Genomic DNA, 15,350 nt, shown 5'->3' with positions numbered 1-15,350 from the left:
CCATCACGCCCAGCTAATTTTTGTATTTTTAGTAGAGACGGGATTTCACCATGTTGGCCCGGCTGGTCTTGAACTCCTGACCTCAAGTGATCTGCCCGCCTTGGCCTCCCAAAGTGCTGGGATTACAGGCGTGAGCCATCATGCGCAGCCTGTCACAGCTCTTTTAGCCTCAAATTCTTCAGTTATAAAATGAAAATATCTACTCATTTTTTTTTTTAGTGGGTATTGAACAAATGTTAAATTTTTTTGAAAGACATTTTTTATTTAAATGATTTTTATTATTGTGGTAAAATATATATAGCATCATCTTTACCACCCTAACCATTTTTAAGTGTGCAACTCAGGAGTATTAACCACATTCACGTTGTTGTGCAGCCATCGTCACTGTCTGTCTCCAGAACTCTCTTTGTCTTGTAAAACAAAAACTCTATATCCATTAAACAGTAACTCTCCGTTGCCCCCCTCCCAGCCCCTGGCCACCACCATTCTACAAATGGCTACTTTTTTATAAATGTTAAGATTTCAAAAAATGTTAGCTGTTATTCCTCTAGCTCAGGAGTCAGCAGACTACAGCCCACAGGACAGATTTGGTCAGTAATCTGTTTTGGTAGGGTCCTTGAACTAAGAAAGGCTTTTACATTTCAAAAGGGTTGTAAAAACAAAACAAAAAATGAAAAATATGCCTTAGAGGCAGTATGTGGCCCATAAAACCTAAAATATATTTATTATCCGGTCCTTTACAGAACAGGTTTTCTGACCCCCTGCTGTAGATCTGATCTTTTTTGATCAGGGAGTCCTTTAAGATTTTGATGAAAAAAAAAATGTGTATATAGGTTTCCATGTATCTTAAGAGGGTTCTGTCATGTGCATCCGTGTGAAGAGATCACCAAACAGGCTTTGTGTGAGCAACAAGTCTGTTTATTTCACTTGGGTGCAGGTGGGCTGAGTCCAAAAAGGGAGTCAGCGAAGGGAGATAGGAGTGGGGCTGTTTTATAGGATTTGGTGGGTAGTGGAAAATTACAGTCAAAGGGAGTTTTTCGCTTATGGGCAGGGGTGGGAGTCACAAGGTGCTCAGTGGAGGAGCTTCTGAGCCAGGAGAAGGAATTTCACAAGGTTAATTGCTCAGTTAAGGTGGGGCAGGAACAAATCACAGTGGTGGAATGACATCAGTTAAGGCAGGAACTGACCATTTTCACTTCTTTTGTGATTCTTCACTTGCTTCAGGCCATCTGGACATATACGTGCCCGTCACAGGGGATACCATGGCTTAGCTTGGGCTCAGAGGCCTGACATTACTGCTTTCTTATATTAATAAGAAAAATAACATAAAATAGTATTGAAGTGTTGGGGCAGCGAAAATTTTTGGTGGGTGGCATGGAGAGATAATTGGCGATGTTTCTTAGGGCAGCTTCGAGCGGGATTAAGGGCGGTGTGGGAACCTAGAGTGGGAGAGATTAAGCTGAAGGAAGATTTTGTGGTAAGGGGCGATATTGTGAGGTAGTTAAAAGGAGCATGTGTATAGAATGATTGGTGATGGCCTGGGTGAGGTTTTGTATGAATTGAGAAACTAAATGGAAGACAAGGTCCGAATTAAGGAGAAAAGCGGGTATTAAATGACTAAGAATTGGGAGGACCCAGGACATCCAATAAGAGAGTGCTCAAGGGGGTTCAGCATAATTACTTGCTTGGTTGGTGAGTTTTTGGGCTCTGTCCTTGACAGAGTCCTCCTTTTTAAGTTGGAGGCTGAGCTTGTTGAGGTGTATTTTTAAAAGTCCATTAGTCCATTGTACCTTTCCTGAAGATTGAGGACAGTAAGGGGTATGAACGTTTCACTGAATACCAAGAGCCTGAGAAACTGCTTGGGTGATTGACTAGTAAAGGCCGATCTGTTATCAGACTGTATAGACGTGGGAAGTCCAAACCGAGGAATTATGTCTGACAGAAGGGAAGAAATGACAGCGGTGGCCTTCTGAGACCCTGTGGGAAAGGCCTCTACCCTACCAGTGAAAGTGTCTACCCAGACCAAGAGGTTTTTTAGTTTCCTGACTAAAGTGGGTAAAGTCAATTTGCCAGTCCTGGGCAGGGGCAAACCACCGAACTTGCTGTGTAGGGAAGGGAGGGGGCCTGAACAATGCCTGAGGAGTAGCAGAATAGCATATGGAACACTGAGAAGTGATTTCCTTGAGGACAGATTTCCACGATGGAAAGGAAATGAGAGGTTCTAAGAGGCGGGCTAGTGGCTTGTAACCTACATGGAAGAGGTTATGAAATGACAGAATAGAATGGGCCTGTGAGGCTGGAAGGAGATATTTTTGTTGGTCCAAGAACCATTTGCCCTGTGTGGGAAGAGATTGATAGGTGGAAGTTTCAGTAGGAGTGTAGGTGGGAGTGACCAGACAAGAAGGAGAAAAACTGGCTGTGAGGGACAGAAGTTGGAACACTAAGCTACTTCTTTACCTACCTTATCATCATAAACGTTGCCCTGAGTGATGGGATCTGATGCTTTTTGATGACCCTTGCAGTGAATGACTCCAGCTTCCTTTGGAAGTAAAGCAGCTTTGAGAAGAGTTTTTATTAAAGAGGCATTAATACCTGAGGACCCTTGAGTAGTGAGGAAACCTCTTTCAGCCCATATAACAGCATGGTCATGTAGGATATGGAAGGCACAGAGTCAGTATAAATACTGACACGTAGTCCCTTTGCAAGAGTGAGGGCCTGAATTAAGGCAATGAGTTCCGCTTGCTGAGAGGTAGTGCGGGGTGGGGGCAGGGGTGGGGGTGGGGTGAGGGGGGCAGAGCGATAGCCTCAATAATAGATGTGGAAGATACTGTAGCATAGCTTGCCTTTGCTGGTGAGTGGCGATTCGGCCTGGTGGAACAGCTGTCAGTAAACCAAGTGTGATCAGGGTAAGGAACAGGAAAGAAGGAAATATGGGGAAATGGAGTGAATGTCAGGTAGATCAGAGAGATACAGTCATGGGGGTCAGGTGTGGTATCAGGAATACCGTGGAGGCTAGCCTAAAACAGTAAGGTCAAGTTGTTTGGACAGAAAGGCTACAGGGCGCGGTCCTGGCTCTGGCGTAGGAATTTTGACTGCACAGCCCTGTACTTTGGCTGTTTGTAACGAAAAGGGTTGGGATGAGTTAGGGAGAGCTAGTGTGGGAGCAGCTTGTAGGGCTGTTTTAAAGGAACGGAAAGAGGAGTGGCAAAAGGATTTAGGATCCATGGAGTCAGCTAGGTTTGCTTTTGTGAATTTATATAATGGTTTAGTCAGGATGGTAAAACTAGGTATCCAAAGGCTGAAGTACCCAACCATGCCTAGGAAGGAAAGGAGCTGTTGTTTTGTAGAAGGGGTTGGGGTTTGGGAGATTAGCTGGACACAATCAGCAGGGAGAGCGTGTGTGTTCTCATGAAGGATTATGCTGAGATAGGTAATGGATGAGGAAGAAATTTGGACTTGATTGAAGTAATGGGAGCTGTCTCTGAAGCCTTGTGGCAGCACAGCCCAGGTAATTTGCTGAGCCTAATGGGTGTCAGGGTCAGTCCAAGTGAAAGCAAAGAGAGGCTGTGATGAAGAGTGCAAAGGAGTAGTAAAGAAAGCATGTTTGAGATCCAGAACAGAATAATGGGTTATGGAGGGGTTGTGGAGGGAGGTATTGAGGATAGGAGAGTCTATGGCTTTGGCACCATGGGGTGGATAGGCAAGACAATTTGGTTGATAAGGTGCAAATCCTGAACTAACCTGTAAGGCTTGTCCAGTTTTTGAACAGGTAAAATGGGGGAATTGTAAGGAGAGTTTATAGACTTTAAAAGGCCATGCTGTAACAGGCAAATGATATCAGGCTTTAATCCTTTTAAAGCATGGTGGGGTAAGGGTGATTAGGTTTTAATGGGATGATAAAGGATGCATGATCAGTCTCCAAGGAAGGAGTAGAGGTGTCCTATTCTTGTGGATTAAGGTGGGGAGATACAAGGGGAGGATGTGAAGGAGGCTTTGAACTGGGGAAAAGGGCGGTAATGAGGTGTGGCTATAGCCTAGGAATAGTCAGGGAAGCAGATAATTTAGTTAAAATGTCTCGACCTAGTAAGGGAACTGGGCAGGTGGGGATACCTAAAAAGGAGTGCATAAAAGAATGTTGTCCAAGTTGGCACCAGAGTTTTAAGAGGTTTAGAAGCCTGGCCGTCAATACCCACAACAGTTATGGAAGCAAGGGAAACGGACCCTTGAAAAGAAGATAATGTGGAATGGGTAGCCTCCATATTGATTAAGAAGGGGATGGACTTACCCTCCACTGTGAGAATGACCTGAAGCTCGGCGTCTGTGATGGTCTAGGGGGCTTCCGAGGCGATCGGGCTGCGTCAGTCTTCAGCCGCTAAGCCGAGCAGATCTGGGAAGGAGTCAGTCAGAGAGCCTTGGGCCAGAGTTCCAGGGGCTCTGGGAGTGGCTGCCAGGCGAGTTGGGCAGTCTGATTTCCAGTGGGGTCCTGCACAGATGGGACATAGCTTAGGAGGCATCCCCTGGTGGCCAGATTTCCGGCACTTGAAGCAAGATCCTGGGGCAGACGGTCCTGGTGTTTGGAGTTCTTGTGTGCTGGAGATGTGGCTGGGGTTTGTGGTTCAGGTGTTTGGAGTTCTTATGTGCTGGAGATGTGGCTGGGGTTTGTCTCACAGTGGAGGCAAGGAATTGCAACTCAGAAATACATTGCTACTTGGCTGCCTCTATTCTATTATTGTACACCTTGAAGGCGAGGTTGATTAAGTCCTGTTGTGGGATTTGGGGGCCAGAATCTAATTTCTGGAGCTTTTTATAATGTTGGGAGTGGGTTAGGTAATAAAATGTATATTGAGAATAAGGCAGCCTTCTGGTCCCTATGGGTCTAGGGCGGTAAAGCGTATAAGGGTTGTTGCCAAATGGGCCATGGACTGGCTGGGTTTTTATATTTGATGAAAAAGAGCCTAAATGCTAACTGATTTGGGAGATGCCAGATTAAGAAAAAGGAGCATTAACCTTGACTATGCCTTTAGCTCCAGCCACCTTTAAGAGGAAATTGTTGGGCCGGTGGGAGAGGTCTAGTTGTGGAACCAAACTGTAAGGGGGACCAGGTGTGAGGAGGGGAGGTGATAAAAGGATTATACGGTAGGGGAGCGGAGGCTGAGGAAGAATTGGGGCCTGACGTGGAGCAGCCTGGGGAGGAGAGGTCAGATGGGTCTGTAGGAAAGGAAGATTCAAAAGACTCAGCGACGCTTGGGGTTGGGACTGAAGGGACAGGTGGGAGGGAAAGAAGGAGGATTTGGGACAAGTTGCATTGGGAACAGCGACTAGGGAGGGACTGATATGTAAAAGAATGCCTGGACATCAGGTACCTCAGACCATTTATCCATTTTCTGACAAAAATCATCCAGGTTATGTAAAATGGAGAAATCAAAAGTGCCGTTTTCTGGCTATTTAGAACAATTATAGAGTTTGTATTGGGGCCAAGTGGTGCTGGAGAAGAAAATAAGACACTTAGGTTTTAGGTCAGGCGAGACTTGAAGAGGTTTTAAGTTTTTAAGAACACAGGCTAAGGGAGAAGATGGGGGAATGGAAGGCGGAAGCTTGCCCATAGTGAAGGAAGTACGTTTGAAGTAGAGACACGGAGAAGTGGATGGTGAGCAGCCCTGGGCTGCAATGTGGGTGAGCAGCCAAAGCAGGCATCCCTGCAGTTGACTTGCCACCAAGGGAATGTGAGTGGATGACCAAGGCAGGCATCCCTGTGGTGATCAGCCACCAATGAAATGTGGGTGAATAATCAGGCAGGCGTCACCGTAGTGATTAAACACCAAGGGAAGACTGTCTTCCCGAGTCTGTGACCAGCGCCGGAGTTTTGGGTCCATGGATAAAATGTGTCTCCTTTGCCTCTACTAGAGAGGTAAAAGAACTGGAATTGGAAGGACATGGAGATTGAAGGGTAGTGAGAGAGGGAGATTGGAGGGTAGCGAGAGAGGCTGGAGAAGAGAATGAAAAGACTGCTTACCTGATTTGAAATTCATGACATTGGCGGGGTGCGGTGGCTCACGCCTGTAATCCCAGCATCTTGGGAGGCTGAGGTGGGCGGATCACGAGGTCAGGAGATCGAGACCATCCTGGCTAACACAGTGAAACCCCGTCTCTACTAAAAATACAAAAAAATTAGCCGGGCGTAGTGGCGGGCGCCTGTAGTCCCAGCTACTTGGGAGGTTGAGGCAGGAGAATGGCGTGAACCCGGGAGGCGGAGCTTGCAGTGAGCCGAGACCGTGCCACTGTACTCCAGCCTGGGCGGCAGAGCGAGACTCCATCTCAAAAAAAAAAAAAAAAGAAATTCGTGAGATATTTCTTGGGCTAATCGGTTGGTCTGAGGACCCGAGGTCGTAGGTGGATCTCCTCACAGAGTGAGGGCGAGGACAGGGGACTGGTCTCCCGCAGGAATCCTCCTGTCCTGGGTTTTGGCACTAAATGTCACGCACGTCCATGTGAAGAGACCACCAAACAGGCTTTGTGTGAGCAGCAAGGCTGTTTATTTCACCTGGGTGCAGGCGGGCTGAATCCGAAAACAGTCAGCAAAGAGGGATGGGGTGGGGCCGTTTTATAGGATTTGGGTGGGTAGTGGAAAATTACAGTCAAAGGGGGTTTTACGGGCAGGGGCGGGGTCACAAGGTGCTCAGTGGAGGAGCTTCTGAGCCAGGAGAAGGAATTTCACAAGGTTAATTGCTCAGTTAAGGTGGGGCAGGAACAAATCACAGTGGTGGAATGACATCAGTTAAGGCAGGAACTGACCATTTTCACTTCTTTTGTGATTCTTCACTTGCTTCAGGCCATCTGGACATATACGTGCCCGTCACAGGGGATACCATGGCTTAGCTTGGGCTCAGAGGCCTGACATTACTGCTTTCTTATATTAATAAGAAAAATAACATAAAATAGTATTGAAGTGTTGGGGCAGCGAAAATTTTTGGTGGGTGGCATGGAGAGATAATTGGCGATGTTTCTTAGGGCAGCTTCGAGCGGGATTAAGGGCGGTGTGGGAACCTAGAGTGGGAGAGATTAAGCTGAAGGAAGATTTTGTGGTAAGGGGCGATATTGTGAGGTAGTTAAAAGGAGCATGTGTATAGAATGATTGGTGATGGCCTGGGTGAGGTTTTGTATGAATTGAGAAACTAAATGGAAGACAAGGTCCGAATTAAGGAGAAAAGCGGGTATTAAATGACTAAGAATTGGGAGGACCCAGGACATCCAATAAGAGAGTGCTCAAGGGGGTTCAGCATAATTACTTGCTTGGTTGGTGAGTTTTTGGGCTCTGTCCTTGACAGAGTCCTCCTTTTTAAGTTGGAGGCTGAGCTTGTTGAGGTGTGTTTTTAAAAGTCCATTAGTCCATTGTACCTTTCCTGAAGATTGAGGACAGTAAGGGGTATGAAGATTTCGCTGAATACCAAGAGCCTGAGAAACTGCTTGGGTGATTTCACTAGTAGAGGCTGGTCTGTTATCAGACTGTATAGACGTGGGAAGTCCAAACCGAGGAATTATGTCTGACAGAAGGGAAGAAATGACAGCGGTGGCCTTCTGAGACCCTGTGGGAAAGGCCTCTACTTACCCAGTGAAAGTGTCTACCTAGACCAAGAGGTATTTTAGTTTCCTGACTGGAGGCATGTGAGTAAAGTCAATTTACCCGTCCTGGGCAGGGGCAAAACCTCGTTATTGACCCAGTAAAATGAGTGTCTAAATGCTGGGGCATAAAGATCTCTAACCCAAAAGCTCCATATAAGCTCTTCGCAATCATGTCATTTCCCGGGTTCAAGCGATTCTCCTGCCTCAACTTCCTGAGTAGCTGGGATGATAGGTATGCATCACAACGCCCAGCTAATTTTTGTGTTTTTAGTAGAGACTGGGTTTCGCCATGTTTGACAGGCTGGTCTTGAACTCTTGACCTCAAATGATCCTCCCGCCTCAGCCTCCCGAAATACTGGGATTACAGGCATGAGCCACTGTGCCCAGCCCACGTCAACTCTTGATTGAAAAGAAAACACAGGTATATCATTATATTCCCTGAAAAATTAAGTCTGATTTAGAATATATAAATTTTGATAGCAGACCGCTGAAATGTCAGGAATTTAGGTCATCTTGACTTGCCTCACAGGCAAGGACTGTGTCTTAGGCATCTCTGTATCCCCATTGCCTCGCACATAGTAGGTGGTTAGTGAATGTGCTTCTGGGACTGGCTGTACTGGTGATATTTCTGTGAATGCCCGTTGTACCCTCGAGTTTTTTCTCCTTACAGTTTTTCTTTGGCCCAGCTTGCCCTCTCTCACAGACCCATTTCTATACATACAGCTTGACTTGGTTTCTACTACCAGTTGGCCTTTTCCCTGCTGTTGCGGGGTTTGATGATGATGAATAGCAGGGGATCGCTGGAACAGCATTCATTGCATGGGGAAAGTGTTCACAGCATGAGCAGTGCTGATGCGGTAGTACCCAGCCCTGTAGCTGGAGGGTCCCTAAAGAGCAGTGTCAAGGATTGGTGCCTCCTGCTGTGCTGGAGGTGGCCTTTGACAGGTGGGATGAGCCATTCCATTCTGAGTGCTGAGGGAACTTCCTAGAGATCCAGGAGGTCGATGTTCCTCAAATATCTCTACTGAAATTCTCTTCAGAGCAGGATGCCCCAGAGGATGGAGGAGGTTTCAACCAAAGTGACCTCTGTAAACATAAAACTTGTCTGTCTGTCTGTCTGTCTATCTATCTATCTATCTGTCTGTCTGTCTATCTATCTATCTACTTATCTATTTGTTTAGAGCCAAATCTCACTCTGTTGCCCATGCTGAAGTGAACTGGTGCGATCTCAGCTCACTATAACCTCTGTCTCCCAGGTTCAAGCGATTCTCCTGTCTCAGCCTCCCAAGTATCTGGGACTACAGGCATGCACCACCACACCTGGCTAATTTTTTGTATTTTTAATAGAGACGGAGCTTCACCATGTTGGCCAGGCTGGTCTCGAATTCCTGACCTCAGGTGATCCGCCTGCCTCAGCCTCCGAAAGGGCTGGGATTACTGACGTGAGCCACCTCGCCCGGCTGTTACTTAATTTTGTTTTTTATTTTAAAATATTAACAAATAAAGATTGTGTATGTTTTTCGTATGTATAATAACATGTTTCTGGCAAGGTACTCTACTGTATGTTTGCTTTAATGTAAAAATATCAAAAAATATTTTAAAACTTCACAAGGGGTTGATATTCCACAAAAATGTGATACCCTTTATAATAAACCAGGGAAAATATGGACTACACCCATCTTGTATCCCCAGTCCATCACTCTGAATCCCTGGGAAGATTTACATCGCAGATGGAGAAGCATAGCTGAGCTACTGGTCATGCACAAATAGGCGTTAACCACTTTGGCCAGTCAGGTCTCAGAAGTAGAGGTCTGTTTTTACATAAAGTGATAAAGACAATGAGGTACAGAGGCGATGACCTTTCGCTGGTGACCAAGTAACAGCTCTCCCTGGTTTATGTCCCTGACTTTGTAATCACCTGCTGGGTTGGAATTCCTGGGAACCCTTTGTCCTGCCCTCAGGGGTGAGAGCTCCACTTTTGCTGACCTTGGCAATCACAGTGGCTTTCCACCACCTTAAGTCCTTCTTCACCTCTGCAGAGCTCTCTGTAACTGTGTAGGGCCCAGCCCATTCTCTCTCCTGAGGGCCACTGTGGAGTTAGGCCTTCCATGACCTTCATCAGAGCAGAGGCTTCAATCTATTTTCAGTAAGAGTCCAGATGTTTAGAAATCCATATAGGTGACGGGCACATTTACTTTTATTGCTGTCTATAGAACAAGAAGGAGCACTCTTGGGTTTGCAAGTATCTCGTGTGTCTCAACTCTGATTCACATATATAACCTTTAATCTTATCACTGTCCTTTTATCTATAAACCTTCATAAATGGTCTAGTTTCACCATTTTAGTGGAATTAAACTTGAACTAAAAACTATGTAATTAATTAGAACTACTAATTGTGTTAGTAACTTGATAACACAAGGCCTGCAGCTGACAGGTGGTTAATCCCTGCTACGTAACTTCTTCGTATGTGTTCTTAAAGATGGAGTTTAAAACAATAACCACCACAGGACTTTGGGAGAACATCTCATCTCAGGTGGGTGTTACTTGGTGACCACACCAGAAAGCCAGTGACTTCCACCTCCCAGTCCCCACCCTGAGATCCTGGTGAACTTCATGTAGGCTATTCTCTGTGCAAGGCCTGCACCCTGTGAGTTTCCTGCTTTGACATATTCTAGTCACTGTGTGGACACAGTCATACAGCTGTTTTCAGATAAGACCAGTATAGGTACGCCCGTTAATTTACAGTCTGCACTCCCGGTGATGGAATAAAATTACTAGGAAAAATTATTTTTTGGTGACCACCTTGTAAGTGCCATGGTGTAGTGGAAAGCCCTTTTCAAAGGGTCACAAAATTAGTGGGTGGTAATATAACTTTCTATGTAAGTGAATGTGAGTTTCTTGAACATGGTAAATTAGAGAACACCATGCTCAAAAGGTGAATTCCAAGCAGAGATAGTCGGTGAAACCCGTGTCAAGACTATTTGAAGCAAACATATGATGCTTCTAGTCTAGTTGAATGTCAGTGTGATAGAGAGGAAAAGGGGTAGATTTTGGAGTCAGATGGACCAATATTAGAAATTAGCCATGTGATTTTAAGCGAGTTTTAAATATCTTCAACCTGTTGTTTTCTCATCCAAGAAAAGGGAGTTGGGGGCTAATGATTCTCTACATCATTAAAAATTTCCTGGCACATTAAGTTCCTGGCACAAAGAGGGTGTTTTTAGCAGTACTCACTACTGGGGCAATCTCTTCACTCTTTTCTTCCTGAATGAAGAAGGAAGGAGTTGTCTTACTCTACTGAGTCATGGTTTAAATTTAGCAAGATCTCAGAACCAGTACATATGTTTTAAGTGGTTATGGGAAATATGCCTTCTATTTGAAGTGAGCTGTGCCTGATTCATATTTTTTAAACAATATATATGTTCTGCCCAATTCTAAAAAAAAATATTTCAAGTAGTTAATTCACTTCTTCGTCATACTATGAATTCCCAGGACGTTATCCCACAAATACAGCCCTGGTGAGAGCTATTCAAAGAGGCTTTGATGCTTCAAACCCACTAACCCCATTTTGCACATTTCCCAAAAGCAAACGCACTCATGCATACACACACACACACACACACACACATACAAACACACAAAACTTATGACCCAACTTTTGGGAACAATGTTAAAGCAAACAAACAAAATTCTTAGAAAGTTGTGAGGTGCTTAAAATAGTTTGATTTTTAAATGATTGAGGAGCTTTTCCCATAAGACTTGCTGCTTGCGGCTATAAATAAAGGCATGCATATATGTCCAGAGTTGCTTCTCTGTAGTCTTAATGCTTAAAAGGATTCCTTCAAGAAGTCAGTTGTATTATTTTAATATCCAGGATCTACTGTAACCTTTTCACCTTGTTAATGCCAAAACTTTAAAAAGAGTTTAACTTCACAAAGCCTGTAAGTCAGATTGAGAATATTTCACATGAAAAGCTTCCAGGTGTCACTTACCTTTAGAAATGAAATTTTTCAGCCTATTATTCAGGACAGACAACCAGATTCTTCTCCCTTTCCTCCCAGCTCCTCAAACACTGTTTACATTGTCACTAGGACATTTCTAATGGGTTATCATTGATGAAGCTGGGAGATGGATACACAGTATTTTTCTGCTTTTGTATTTGTTGAATTTTTCCCACAATAAAAACAGAATAAAAATTTAAAACACAATAAAAATTTAAAAAAAATTTTTAAAATGCAGAATAGCTGGAATTCATCCTTAATCTACTTTATGTTGAGGATAGGGTGGTAGTATTTTTTTTTTTTTTTAGTCTTATTTCCTTGGGTTGTTCAAGGGAAGGTATTGGAAAAGTTAAAAACCTGAAATAACTAGATTCGAGAGCCCCAAAGTGTACATATTATTTGAATTCTAATGTTTTTCCTGAGAATTTCCAACCTGAAGCTGCCTAAAAACTGCCTTAAAATGTGGATAGGTATTATATTTAAATACGATAGTGTGGCAAATGTGGTGTAACTGAAATGATAGCGGACTTGAAATCACAAGATGTGAGCCAAGGTCTGGCTTTGCCACTTACTGGCTAGGTAGTCCTTGGACATACCGTGCAACCTTTTCTGAGCTGGTGTCTTTGGCTATAAAATGGGTACAATATGTGCTCTGTGCACTTGTTAAGGATCTTACAAATGTATTATTATGATTAGACATAGCCTGGTGAGTAATTCATTCAGGTAGAATTCATATTATCCATGGGAATGTGCAGCAGTGGAAGGAATCACGTATATGATATGTTTTCAAGTAGCTCATAGATAAATGAAAAAAGCTGCTTTTTTGTGTATACACAGAAAAACAAACATCATACCACTTTTGAAGACATTTTAAATAGTGCAGAATATACCCAGTACCAGCTGAATGTGTGTGTTGGAGAAAACAGCAAGAAAAAATGATCTGTGCCAATGCACCTAATTTCCAAATACCTGCAGTTTGATGAAGATCTTTAACTTTTCTGTCCATCTTTCTGCAGCCTTATCCCGACCATACGTTCTCTCCATAAACTCATTTGGCCAAGGAACTATATAGCTACTTGAAGAATATTTGTCCCACAGGTGATAAGTGATGTATTCTCCTTTCAATTAATAAGCAAATAGAACATCATAATCCTCTTTTAACCTCCCACCCCTAATCCTGGTCCCCTTCCTCTTTTCTCAGTTGTAACCACTATTTCCTTTCGTTATCTGTCTTTCCAGACCTTTTCTCTTCCTTTACGTATGTGTATATGTATCCAGAAAGAATATATAATGAGGCATTTGTGTTTCTTTTCTTTTGCTTTAAACAACTGTCATACTAAGTGGAACATTCCACAACTGGCTTTTTTCACTCAACATGTCTAGAACTTTCCATGATCTGGCTCATTCACTTTAGCCTCCGTTTACTATTCTGTACTGGTTTGTTTTGCCATTTGCCTATTGTTAGGCTGTTTCCAATTCCAAACACGCTGCAGTAAACATCTTTGTAATATCCTTATTATTTATACTCATATACAAATATTTTTCTAGGGTAGGGATTGAGAAGTGGAATTGCTGGGTCTTAAATCATATACCTTTACATTTTATTGGTTAATGGCAAATAATTTTCCCAAGTAAAATGAACACTGTATTTCACACATTGGTTTCTTGCCCAGCTTTTCAGAGTGGCAATTAGGAGAAGCTTTCAAAGGACAGCTATGGTAGTCTAGACCAGTGCTTCTGAAACCTCAGTGTGCAGACTCATTACCTGGGGATTTTGTTAAAATGTAAATTGGGATTCAGTAAGTTTGGAATGAGGCCTGGAGGTCTGTAGTTCTAACAAGTTCCCAGGTGATGATCGGGACCACTCTTGCAGTAGCGAGAATCGTGCTCCAGTTCATTTTTAAATATTGCCTGGAAGTTATTTTATGGGTGTGTGTGCACATGCATTAACTCGTGGACACAAGCATGTTTCCTAGGAAGCTGTATTTTGCCAGAAGAATTTGGACCATAGCCTCCAGTCGTCTTGACCTTTGAAGTTAGATACTGTAAACATTTATGGCAAAATGTTGATGGTGATTGAAACTGGGTAATAGGTGCGTGTAGATCTGTTGTGTGTCTCTACTTTTGTGCAGAGAATTCTGTGGAAATGCTCACAATACACTTTGAAAACAGAAGAAAGATCCCTTTGAAGTTTGAGTTATTCCTAAAGATTTTCAGCTCGGTACATGCTGCCATGCCTTTCCTAGATTTCCTATGGTAGATGATTTGGAAGTGTTTTTTTAAATCAGTAGTGTATTTTGACTCATGAGTTTTAATTTTAGCATATCAAAGTATTTTTAGAAGTTTAAAAATAACTGCAAAAAAAAAAAAAAGAGCTTTGTTCCATATCTGCCTACCTTAGTAGCTGCAGTCAAATCACCCTCAGCCTTCCTTCTTCAAGAGAGGATGCATAGAGTGGCATATACCGCGATCACTGCATGACAGTGCGTTAGACCTGGAGGCACTTTAGAGAAAGAACCTCTAAGGCCAGAGTGCCCCTGTTGATTGATTGGTGATTACCTGAACACCGTTGTGTAAGGTTTTGAGGTCTCTTCTGGGTTCAACAGAAAATATTTCTGTGATTAACTAGCAATATCGATCAAGGTGTGCTGGATTGGAGAATTATAGTACAAATAGCATGTATTGGTTGACTCTGGTTTAGTGAAAGTAGTTATTTTATAGTTGAGAAAACAAGACACCAAAAATGTAAATGACCTGCTTTAGGTTCATAAGGTTAGCAGAAGAGCTAGTCCTGTAGAACCAGGTGTCCAGATTCCTAGTCTAGTTCCCTTCCTGCCATCCCATTCTGATGATGAGACTCTGACTAGCTGTAGAGGACTTGCATGTTGAAGCAACTTGGTAGAGGGGAAGGCATTATTTGCCTTTTAACTAGGTGATCTTGGGCAAATCAGTTAATCCTGAGAAGGAATATACAGCAGGTCCTGAATAATGTCATTCCATTTCATGTTGCTTCATTGTAATGTTGATGAGAAAAAAGTTGATTCCTGGCTAGGCCACTGTGTAGAATTTGCACGTTCTCCCTGTCTGTGTGGCTTTTCTCTGAGTACTCCAGTTTCCTCCTCCCGTATTCTCAAGATGCCCACATCAGGTTAATTGGCATGTCTAAGCTGTCCCAGTCTGAGTGAGTGTGGGGGTGTGTGTGAGTGCCATGAGATAGAATGGTGTCCTGTCCAGGGTTGCTTCTGGCCTTGTGCCCTGAGCTGCCGGGACAGGCTGCAGCCACTCTCAACTTTGTGTTGGAATAAGCAGGTTGGAAAATGATTGAATGAATGAATATAAATTATTGTAAAATAAAAGTAGATGGTAATCATACAAATGCATGACAATAAATGATGAAGCACAAAAATGCTCAGCGAGCCTCCACATTTGTGATTTTTTTTTTTTACGTAATTTCACTCCTGCAATCTCGGCTCACTGCAACCTCCACCTCCTGGGTTCAAGTGATTCTCCTGCCTCAGCCTCCCGAGTAGCTGGGATTACAGATGTGCACCACCCTGCCTGGCTAATTTTTTGTATATTTAGTAGAAATAGGATTTCTACCATGTTGACTGGGTTGGTCTCGATCTCCTGACCTCAGGAGATCCGCCCGCCTTGGCCTCGCAAAGTGCTGGGGTTACGGGTATGAGCCACTGTGCCCAGCCCTTGTGATTGTTTTCGAACCGTGTGGTG

General features: G+C 43.6%; 1 protein-coding gene across 6 annotated transcripts in view; it reads left to right on the top strand.

The window, feature by feature from the left end:
* The window catches only part of IGF2BP2 (insulin like growth factor 2 mRNA binding protein 2), a 200,391-nt gene that overhangs the window by 40,365 nt on the left and 144,676 nt on the right, over nucleotides 1–15,350 (top strand). The window lies entirely within an intron of this gene.

This window comes from Trachypithecus francoisi, unplaced genomic scaffold (assembly GCF_009764315.1).
Source record: "Trachypithecus francoisi isolate TF-2019V2 unplaced genomic scaffold, Tfra_2.0 Lachesis_group0, whole genome shotgun sequence".
Classification (NCBI taxonomy): Eukaryota; Metazoa; Chordata; class Mammalia; order Primates; family Cercopithecidae; genus Trachypithecus; species Trachypithecus francoisi.
This window is presented reverse-complemented; position numbering and strand designations above follow the sequence as displayed.